Source organism: Oncorhynchus mykiss, chromosome 6, assembly GCF_013265735.2.
Source record: "Oncorhynchus mykiss isolate Arlee chromosome 6, USDA_OmykA_1.1, whole genome shotgun sequence".
Classification (NCBI taxonomy): Eukaryota; Metazoa; Chordata; class Actinopteri; order Salmoniformes; family Salmonidae; genus Oncorhynchus; species Oncorhynchus mykiss.
The window spans coordinates 75,382,938-75,393,224 of NC_048570.1; the positions used below are offsets into that span (position 1 = coordinate 75,382,938).

The 10,287-nt window shown below is 41.7% G+C and overlaps 1 protein-coding gene across 3 annotated transcripts in view; it reads right to left on the reverse strand.

Annotated features, from left to right (window-relative positions):
* Positions 1-9,894, reverse strand: part of LOC110526586 (granule associated Rac and RHOG effector protein 1) — a 53,302-nt gene extending 43,408 nt beyond the window's left edge. Inside the window, exon 1 of one of the 3 annotated variants that reach the window (XM_021607683.2) lies at positions 9,861-9,894. The gene's annotated coding sequence lies outside the window, so the exon portion shown is untranslated. Of the gene's footprint in view, positions 1-8,596; positions 8,961-9,860 lie in introns of those variants that run through there. The other 2 variants (XM_021607681.2, XM_036980975.1) reach the window with 2 other exon arrangements.
* Positions 9,895-10,287: the final 393 nt, after the last annotated feature.

Sequence of the window (10,287 nt, forward strand, 5' to 3'; positions counted from 1 at the left end):
ATGGAATGGAGTAGAACAGCAAACACACACATGACCACTGCGCTGGCTGCTCCATTTCCATATGAAATAGCCATTGGGTGCGGTTCAGGGGTGGGCAGGCCCACAACAATGGCCAGAGTTGAATGGGACAGCACTTCACCTTAGTGACTATTCCCTCTGCTCTATACAATACATATATTTTTATTTTATGTGATGATAAAAGGCTCATAACATAAAAGATTTGTATCGTTTCTTTCACAGTGATAGCGACTCCGACTGGGAGCCCCCGGTGCCAAGCTGCCCGCTCTACCTCTGCCTCCAGTGGTGTTCATATGCCACAGTTCATTACTGCAGGCATGACTGTGCCTCAGGGCCAAAAGGGCACGGCATGGAGGCGTCGTTGTGTTCTGTGTCGCATGACCTGCACTACTTGTTCAGTTTGCCTCAGATTTACATCAGAAAGAGACTGCTATGGGACATGGCACAGGCAGCAAAATATTGTATAGAGGACTTCCAAAGGGTGTACTGTTTTTTTTATATATTTATTTTCTACGCTTATTTTAAACTTTTTTTTTTGGTGTGTTAGAATAGCTTTTTGATATGTTGTATATAGTTATTTGCACTGTTGTGTATATAGTTATAAGTAATTTCACCAAGTCGGCCACTTGGGTACATTTGGCCAACTTGTGTGGGACACCTGGGTGACTTCATGCTAAATGTCATGTAGCTCACCCATTCCTGAAGTTATCAGTCTGAAACTTTGCACACCTACAGTTGCCCTCTTGCGTTATCCATCAAAATTATCTCCAGCATCCCATCTGATTGTGTGGCTATTCTAGGACATGTGAAAGATCCTACAACAATAAAAAACAGAAAACGTATGCTCTTTCTTTCTCTTTTCTTCCACCAGATCTGTGTTATATTCTCCTACATTCAATTAACACTTCCACAAACTTCAGAATGTTTTCATTCAAATGATAGTAAGAATATGCATATCCTTGCTTCTGGGGCTGAGCTACAGGCAGTTAGATTAGGGTATGTCTTCAGGCGGAAATTGAGAACAAGGGATGCAGCCATAAGAGCCATAACTTATCTTATAAAAAACAATCAATCATAATCACTAGTTAACTACACATGGTTGATGATATTACAAGTTAATCTAGCGTGTCCTGCGTTGCATATAATCGATGCGGTGTATATTCGTGAAAAAGGACCGTTGTTGCTCCAATGTGTACCTAACCATAAACATCAATGCCTTTCTTAAAATCAATACACAGAAGTATATATTTTTAAACATGCATATTTAGCTAAAAGAAATCCAGGTTAGCAGGCAATATTAACCAGGTGAAATTGTGTCACTTCTCTTGCGTTCATTGCACGCAGAGTCCGTGTATATGCAACAGTTTGGGCCGCCTAGTTTGCCAGAATTGTACATAATTATGACATTACATTGAAGGTTGTGCAATGTAACAGGAATATTTAGACTTATGGATGCCACCCGTTCGATAAAATACGGAACGGTTCTGTATTTCACTGAAAGAATAAACGTCTTGTTTTCGAGATGATAGTTTCCGGATTCGACCATATTAATGACCTAAGGCTCGTATTTCTGTGTGTTATTATGGTATAGTTAAGTCTATGATTTGATAGAGCAGTCTGACTGAGCAGTGGTAGGCAGAAGCAGGCGCGTAAACATTCATTCAAACAGCACTTTCGTGCTTTTTGCCAGCAGCTCGTCGCTGTGCTACAAGCATTGTGCGGTTTATGACTTCAAGCAAATCAACTCCCGAGATTAGGCTGGTGTAACCGATGTGAAATGGCTAGCTAGTTAGCGGGGTGCGCACTAATAGCGTTTCAAACGTCACTCGCTCTGAGCCTTGCAGTGGTTGTTCCCCTTGCTCTGCATGGGTAACGCTGCTTCGAGGGTGGCTGTTGTCGATGTGTTCCTGGTTCGAGCCCAGGTAGGAGCGAGTAGAGGGATGGAAGCTATACTGTTACACTGGCAATACTAAAGTGCCTATAAGAACATCCAATAGTCAAAGGTTAATGAAATACAAATGGTATAGAGGGAAATAGTCCTATAATTCCTATAATAACTACAACCTAAAACTTCTTACCTGGGAATATTGAAGACTCATGTTAAAAGGAACCACCAGCTTTCATATGTTCTCATGTTCTGAGCAAGGAACTGAAACGTTAGCTTTCTTACATAGCACATATTGCACTTTTACTTTCTTCTCCAACACTTTGTTTTTGCATTATTTAAACCAAATTGAACATGTTTCATTATTTACTTGAGGCTAAATTGATTTTGATGTATTATATTAAGTTAAAATAAGTTCACTCAGTATGGTTGTAATTGTCATTATTACAAAATATATATATATTTTTATTATTATTTTATTTCATAATTGGCCGAATTAAATCGGTATTGGCTTTTTTGGTCCTCCAATAATCGGTATCGGCGTTGAAAAATCATAGTCGGTCGACCTCTACTGTTAAATAAAATATCTCATCAAGCTTTGGATGACAGCCAATAATGCAATGTCTTAAAATGTGACAAGCTCAAAGCAAACATAAACCCAAGGGTTAAGAGGTGGCTGTGACAAATGTGTTGGAAATGTTGGTTTACTACAGAGGAGAGCTGAGATGCACAACAACTGGTCTATACTCAAACTCAGTGACACATTTAGGCTACTAACAGTGTAGTTAGCCTATTTAAAAATATATATATAATCAAAACCAGAGACAGCAGCATTGACAACCTGATTCCACAATGATAAAATGTCCCAAAAATGAGATATGTTTATATTGGTAAAAACTTCCTTCTTCAGAACACTTGTGGAGCAACAAGATATTCCGTAGAAGGTCACACTTTTCCCCCACCCCTCTCTCTCCAAACTGCAGCAACCCAAACAGGAAATACATTCCACATGACCACAGAAGGCAGACATAGCAATTGAAGCTGCCTTTAGCTCAACAACAATACCAAAGACCTCTGTGTTGTAGTAGCACGAGGGGATTATTCAAATACTTTAATAAGATAGTCAGTTGAGTTGGACAGTACTGATTGAAGGTGTCTTGTGTGTGTGTAACATTCAGCAACACAAAGGTGGGGAAATAACTGTGAGAACTCTGTTCATGGACTACAGCTCATCGTTTATCAACAAGATATGGACACTGGGATTGAACCCCTCCCTCTACAACTGAATCCTGGACATCCTGACAGGCCAGCCCCAGGTGGTGAGGGTATGCAACAACTAGGGCTGGCTCAATTTTCAGATAAACGTGTAACTGACAATTATGGACAATATAACAATTTAACTTTATATTCAAGCAGATAAAGTTTAGTCAATAGCAGTTAAGTTTTACATGAAGTGGGTAAAATTGGTAATCATTTTACGAGCAAAACGGCACAGTCGGAAGGAGAAGCTTAATTTCCAAAAGTCCCGAGCGGTCAAAACCATTAATTTTTTTAATCTGGTGTCACCAAAGCTGTGTTTTATTCATTGCGTATGTCGTAGATCATTTTCAAAGCAGCATTATAAGCTCAAAACATTTAAAATGACGATTATGATAATGACAGTGTCTATTTGCATAACAATTACCCAAAATTCCATAATCATCACAGCGCAAGCAACAACACCTCAGAAAAGCTGACCCTCAACACGGGGGCCACTCGGGGGGTTTGTACTTAGTGCCCTCCCTGTTTACCCAAAACTGCGTGGCCATGCACAACTCCAACACCATCATCAAGTTTGCTGACAACACGTGGTAGGTCTGATCACCGGCGGAGATGAGTCAGCCTATAAGAAGGAGATCAGAGACTTAGCAGTGTGGTGTAGAGGTCGACCGATTATGATTTTTCAACAACGATTATTGGATGACCAAAAAAGCCGATTCCGATTATTGGACGATTTTTTTTTTATTTGTAATAATGACAATTACAACAATACTGAGTGAACACTTATTTTAACTTCATATAATACATCAATAAAATCAATTTAGTCTCAAGTAAATAATGAAACATGTTCAATTTGGTTTAAATAATGCAAAAACAAAGTGTTGGAGAAGAAAGTAAAAGTGCAATATGTGCTTTGTAAGAAAGCTAACGTTTCAGTTCCTTGCTCAGAACATGAGAACATATGAAAGCTGGTGGTTCCTTTTAACATGAGTCTTCAATATTCCCAGGTAAGAAGTTTTAGGTTGTAGTCATTATAGGAATTATAGGACTATTTCCCTCTATACCATTTGTATTTCATTAACCTTTGACTATTGGATGTTCTTATAGGCACTTTAGTATTGCCAGTGTAACAGTATAGCTTCCGTCCCTCTCCTCGCTCCTCCCTGGGCTCGAACCAGCAACACAACGACAACAGCCACCATCGAAGCAGCGTTACCCATGCAGAGCAAGGGGAACAACTACTAGAAGGCTCAGAGCGAGTGACGTTTGAAACGCTATTAGCGTGTGCTAACTAGCTAGTCATTTCACTTCGGTTACACCAGCCTCATCTCGGGAGTTGATAGGCTTGAAGTCATAAACAGTGCAATGCTTGATGCACAACGAAGAGCTGCTGGCAAAACGCACGAAAGTGCTGTTTGAATTAATGTTTACGCGCCTGCTTCTGCCTACCACCGCTCAGTTAGATACTTGCCTGCTTGTATGCTCAGTCAGATTATATGCAACACAGGACACGCTTGATAATATCATCAACCATGTGTAGTTAACTAGTGATTATGATTGTTTTTTGTAAGATAGGTTTAATGCTAACTAGCAACTTACCTTGGCTTACTGCATCCGCGTAACAGGCAGTCTCCTTGTGGAGTGCAACAAGAAAGAGGCAGGTTGTTATTGCGTTGGACTAGTTAACTGTAAGGTTGCAAGATTGGATCCCTCGAGCTGACATGGTGAAAATCTGTCGTTCTGCCCCTGAACAAGGCAGTTAACCCACCGTTCCTAGGCCGTCGTTGAAAATAAGAATGTGTTCTTAACTGACCTGACTAGTTAAAAAGTTAAATAAAAAAATATTTATAAAAAAATATACATTTTTTTTTATTTTATAAATAAATAAATAGGCAAATCGGCACCCAAAAATATTGATTTCCGATTGTTCTGAAAACTTGAAATCGGCCCTAATTAATCGGCCATTCCGATTAATCGGTCGACCTCTAGTGTGGTGCAAAGACAACAACCTCAATAAGACCAAAGGGGATGATCGTGCACTATAGGAGAAAGATAAATCTACGATAATCGAGAATTTCAATAAGCATCTCTACGGCTGGCCATGCTTTTCACCTGGCTACCCCTACCCCAGCCAACAGCTCTGCACCCCCGCAGCAACTGGCCCAAGACCCCCCCGCTTCTCTTTCACCCAAATCCAGACAGCCGATGTTCTGAAAGAGCTGCAAATTCTGGACCCCAACAAATCAGCTGGGCTAGACAATCTGGATCCTCTCTTCCTAAAATGAGCCACCGCCATTGTTGCAACACCTATTACTAGTCTGTTCAACCTCTCTCATTTCGTCTGAGATTCCTAATGATTGGAAAGAAGTCGAGGTCATCCCCCTCTTCAAAGGGGAGACACTCTAGACTCAAACTGCTACAGACCTATATCCATCCTGCCCTGCCTTTCTAAAGTCTTTGAAAGCCAAGTGAACAAACAGATCATTGACAATTTCGAATCCCACCGTACCTTCTCGGCTATGCAATCTGGTTTCCGAGCTGGTCATGGGTGCACCTCAGCCACACGCAAGGTCCTAAACGACATCATAACCACCATCGATAAAAGACAGTACTGTGAAGCCGTCATCATCGACCTGGCTTAGGCTTTCGACTGTCAATCACTGCATTCTTATCGGCAGACTCAACAGCATTGGTTTCTCTAATGGCTGCCTCGCCTGGTTCACCAACTACTTCTCTGATAGAGTTCAGTATGTCAAATCGGAGGGCCTGTTGTCCAGACCTCTGGCAGTCTCTATGGGGGTCCCAACAGGGTTCAATTCTCGGGCCGACTCTTTACTCTGTAAATTTCAAAGATGTTGCTCTTGCTGCTGGTGATTCTCTGATCCACCTCCACGCAGACGATACCATTCTGTATACATCTGGCCCTTCTTTGGACACTTAACTAACCTCCAAAGAGCTTCAATGACATACAACTCTCCTTCCGTGGCCTCCAACTGCTCTTAAATACAAGTAAAACAAAATGCATGCTCTTCAACCGATCGTTGCCCACACCTGCCCGCCCGACTAGCATCTCTGCTCTGGACGGTTCTGACTTACAATATGTGGACAACTATAAATACCTAGGTGTCTGGTTAGACTGTAAACTCTCCTTCCAGACTCACATTAAGCATCTCCAATCCAAAGTTAAATCTAGAATTGGCTTCCTATTTCACAACAAAGCCTCCTTCACTCATGCTGCCAAACATACCCTCGTAAAACTGACTATCCTACAGATCCTTGACTTCGGCAATGTCATTTACAAAATAGCCTCCAACGCTCTACTCAGACTGCATCCAATTTGCTATCACAGTGCCATCCATTGTCACCAAAGCCCCATTTACTACCCACCACTGCGACCTGTATGCTCTTGTTGGCTGGTCCTCGCAACATATTCGTTGCCAAACCCCCTGGCTCCAGGTCATCTATAAGTCTTTGCTAGGTAAAGCTCTGCCTTATCTCAGCTCACTGGTCACCATAGCAACACCCACCCATAGCACGCCCTCCAGCAGGTATATTTCACTGGTCATCCCCAAAGCCTACACCTCCTTTGGCCACCTTTCCTTCCAGTTCTCTGCTGCCTATGACTGGAGTGAATTGCAATTTTAAAACAAATAAATAAAAATAATAATAATAATAAATATATATACACATACATACACACACATTTAATCACTCAAGTTGGACGTATATCTCTCTCACTAACTAAGCATCAGCCGTCAGAGCAGCTTACCGATCGCTGCAGCTGTACACAGCCCCTCTGTAAATATCCCATCCAACCACTTTTTCTGCTCGTTTGCACACCGTTATTTTTCTACTTGCACATTCCATCTGCACATATCACTCCAGTGTAAAGTGCTAAATTTTAATTACTTTGCCACTATTGGCCTATTTATTGCTTTACCTCCTTACTTCATTTGCACACACTGTACACAGGTTTTTCTATTGTGTTATTGACTTTATCCCATGTGTTTGTTACACATGGGATAAACTCTTGTTTATGTCACACTGCTTTGCTCCATCTTGGCCAGGTTGCAGTTGTAAATGATAACTTGTTCTCAACTGGCCTACCTGGTTAAATAAAGGTGAAATAAATACATAAAAAGAGGGGAGAGCATGCCCCCATGAACATCGACGGGGCTGTTGTGGAGCGGGTTGAGAGCTTCAAGTTCCTTGGCATCCACATCACTAAGGATGGCCCACACACACCCACACAGTCATGAAGAGGGCAAGGCAGCGCCCCTACCCCTCAGGCTGAAAGGTTTTAGCATGGGCCCTCGGGTCCTTCGACAACGGCACCAACGAGAGCATCTTGACTGGCTGCATCACCACTCTATGGCAAATGCACCACCCTTGACCTCAAAGCGCTACAGAGGGTGGTGCGGACAGCCTAGTACATCACTGGAGCCGAGCTTCCTGCCATCCAGGGCCACTATATCAGGAATGCAAAATTGGCAAAGACTCCAGACAGCCAAGCCACAGACTGTTGGGCAAATGGTACCGGAGCATCGGTTCAGGCTCCGAGACAGCTTCTACCCTCAGGCCATAAGACTGCTCAATAGCCAACTAATGGTACCCGAACTATCTGCACTGACCCTATGCGCAAGCACGCACACTACATTGACACTCCCACAAAACCTACCCCACACACACTTAAACACTCATAATTTGCTGCTGCTCTGTTGTTCTTTACTCTTATTATTATCCATCCTGATGCCTAGTCCCTTTACCCTGCCTTCATGTACATATCTACCAAAAATACCTCGTACCTCTCTGCACATTGATCTGGTACTCCCTGTATATACTGTATCGCCATTCGTGTGTATTTTATTCCTATTTATCATTTTATTATTAAACGGCATCGTTGGGAAGGAATCCTAAGCAAGCAAGTATTTCACCGTAAAGTCGTATTTGGCACGTGACAAATACGATTTGATTCCAGTTGTTCGATACTGTACTACTGGCCTATATCTTTGCAAAATTTGCCAATTTCTCAATCCAACATTACCACCCAAGCAAAAAACTATAACATTAAACAAATCATGCAATACCCAGATCAATGTAGAATATCGAAAACAACGGTGCAGCATTATTGATGTCATCTCTCAAGCAAGCTACCAAACGCAAAGGATAGTAAGGGCTACTCCCGTTCTGAGGATGCAGCAAGCTTGCTCCGGCTGTCCCTCACTGGTTAGCTTGCTATAACACACAAGCAAATGTTGATGAAAGCGAAACATAATGCAACCTAGATATACTAGCACGGCTAAATACCGATAGATCACGGTAAAGTCAAGCAGATATGAACTCGGAAGACAAGTTGTGGGGAGGCAGATTTTTTTTTCAAGTAAAGAGGTCGCAAAATTGCCCACCCGGCTCGCTAGTTACACTAGATTTGACCTACTATAAATCGGTGATCCTCTTCAAATCCGACCAGCTTGGTACTAGTCGGTTGTGTGGTCAGTTCAAGTGAGCCGAGTTATCCACCTTTGAAGCATAGAAAAATGCATAGACGTAGCTCGTAGGCTAGTATTTATGAATCTGATCACTATTTAGCAGGAAGGTGCAACATAATCTCCGCAAGCGCAGTACGCCGGTTTCATCGAAACTCATGCAGACAACACCGGGCACTATGTTGCAAGCTATTAATACGGCCCTTTAACGCCCTAAACTACAACGAAATCGCCTGTCAGGCTCGAGTGGAGAAAAAGTTCGGCAACATAGTTACACAAAATACATGAGAAATTCACTGTAACAAACGCTATTCGGTTTGGAAAAGCATGCTTTATTTGACCTTTATTTAACTAGGCAAGTCAGTTAAGAACAAATTCTTATTTACAACGACCGCCTACCCGGGTCTGCCCCTTGTTCAGGGGCAGAACGGCAGATTTTTACCCTGTCAGCTCGGGGATTCGATCCTTTCGACCCTTTCGGTTACTGACCCAACGCTTTAACCACTAGTCCCCATAAGCCACACCCAAAGATCTAACGTTAGCAGCCAAGTAACTAGTAGGCTAGTAGGTAAATTGTCAGAGTACCATAGACTATTAGAAGGGTTCCATACCTATTGTAAACATGTTTGCCCCCTCCTTAGACAAGTTTACCTATCTTAATTACCTATCGTTAGCTAGCTAGCTAGCTACCTTCCCTGACCCTCGAAAGATACTAATTGAAATTGCCTCGCTGGAAGGGCAAACAATATATTTGCAAAAATAATGTCCCAAAACCAATCAATCAAATCACACTAGGTAACGTTAGCTAGTCCACATCTACCTTATTTCAGGGATATCTTAAAATAAATACTAAAAGCCAGTTCACTACCAAGCATTCATAGTTTGAATGTCTTAGAACTTCTTGCAACTGATGCTAAATTGTAGGTTTCTGGTTAGTAGCTACTGAACGGCCACATAACTCCCAAAGACCACAGCTAACTAGCTAGTTATCGACAACCAATGTAAGTGTTAGCTATCTAGGTACTGTAGCTAGCGCTCTGCGACACGATTTTTTAAAAGCTAGAACACAAAAAACAAACCTAATACAACTGGGACACTAGGGTACTATTCCTTGTTACAACAACTGTTGTTTGTGAAGGGAGTAAATTTGGTAAGAGCTTTCAGATAAAAACGGTTTTAATCAAAGTACAGTTGATAAGCGCATCACTTACCAGCTAGCTAGACATCCACCCTCTTGACAGCGAATGAAGTCTGTATACAACGGATGTGACGTTTCTCTATAAAAACCAGAGCGCGTGAGCTAAACTACAAACATCGCTTGATCACACGGATCAGACACACTCAAAACCTCGAATTCGATCTGAAGTGAATGCTAAGATGAAAGCGTCAGATATAAACATATTTTTATAACATCATTACTTCATCACAAAGATGATGTTTCATGTAGATAATATGGCATGACATCAGTTACAAATTCAAGTGTGGAAGAACAATACATTACGCTTTTCATAACTAATTTGATCATTATTTTTAATCGATTAGGTGTATTTATAAACAATCCCACTGAAACAGTAAAACATGTTTTTGTTACAAGAATCGAATTGTCGCACAAGGGTATTTATGTATATTCCGTGGAGT